The sequence below is a fragment of the Seriola lalandi genome, unplaced genomic scaffold (genome assembly GCF_002814215.2).
Source record: "Seriola lalandi dorsalis isolate HSWRI2012SDOR001 ecotype SW California unplaced genomic scaffold, Sedor1 jcf7180002006267, whole genome shotgun sequence".
NCBI lineage: Eukaryota > Metazoa > Chordata > Actinopteri > Carangiformes > Carangidae > Seriola > Seriola lalandi.
The window spans coordinates 1-1,235 of NW_019476920.1; the positions used below are offsets into that span (position 1 = coordinate 1).

General features: G+C 46.2%; 1 pseudogene; it reads right to left on the reverse strand.

Annotated features, from left to right (window-relative positions):
• Window positions 1-6: 6 nt before the first annotated feature.
• LOC147820004 (shadow of prion protein pseudogene) lies at window positions 7-1,111 on the reverse strand (annotated as a pseudogene).
• Between the last annotated feature and the right edge of the window lie 124 nt (window positions 1,112-1,235).

Here is a 1,235-nt window from a genome sequence, read left to right on the forward strand (position 1 = left end):
TCGGCCGTTAACGCCACTGCTGCCCCCGCTGCCGCTGCACTTGCCACCCTCACCGGGGAACTTCGCCCTGCCACCCTGAAGCGAGAGCGGGTCCCACCGTAGGCGCCTCCTCCCCGGTAACTCCCCGCTGTGGAGCTGCGGGAGGGGGAGCCTCGAGAGGAGCCCCGGGACCCTCCACGACCGCCCTTGGACAGCGCGGGTTCACACAGGAAAGCAGAGAGCAGGAGGCAAGTCCAGCATGTTGCAACCACCTGGTTCATTCCTGACGTCTGTGCGGGAAGAAGATATGATGGAGCAAAGAGACACATTTTAGGACCTACCTGTGGTGGTTACCTGCACCTTTTAATATGTGAATTTGAGAAATTATAAAGGATTGTGGGAACATTTCAGTAAACAACTGAGGGCCAATGTTTTCTATTCTAAAATCCTGAATAAATCCCTAAACTGGTGTGACATAAGATATCCTGACAAGCACTGAAGAACCCAGGTTGTACTAATGTTCAACAAATGTGAGATGTCCGTGTAGTGTTCAGTGTTGCTGAATATATGGTCTTATCATAAAGACACATTTCTGTGTTGCAAATTCCCTGTCTCCACTAAAGTAGGTCAGTTTAAAAATAAATGTGCACACCAGAGAAAATTGCTGTTGCCTTTCAGCCTTCAAATACATGAAATAATATTCGGTGTATGGATGATTATGAATAAAAGGCAAAAGATGGCATGTTTGTTTGTGGCAATAGGCCATCACTAGAAATGCCTTATTGAGGTCTAGCAGGTTACTGGGCCAATAAGTATAAATGTACAAAATATTTTCGTTATTGCATGTACGATATGTTATCAATAGCAGGTTTTACTAATGCACAATGCACATGCATGATGTTCATCTGACTGTAGTCATAAATTAGCCTGTGCGCTGCCGTGTTATAGCCTGAAGGAATCCCACCATTTAAAAAGAAATGCCTCGTTCCTTCATACATCCACGCCCATGTTAACCAGTATACCCAAATGGTTGGTGCTTACCTTATTTCCGTGTGTTCTTATCCTCGCTTATGTTTTGGCACTCGGTGGAGAGATGGAGATGGGATTGTCACGGACGATGCATGCAGGCTTGTTCACGCATATAACAGTGAGAACGCGCAGCGCGCTCACCGCTGCCACAGGAGCTCTTATATAGGAGCATCAGATACTGTGATACTATCAAACCGGGGCGAGTTTTGTCAAAAGCTTTTAGATTA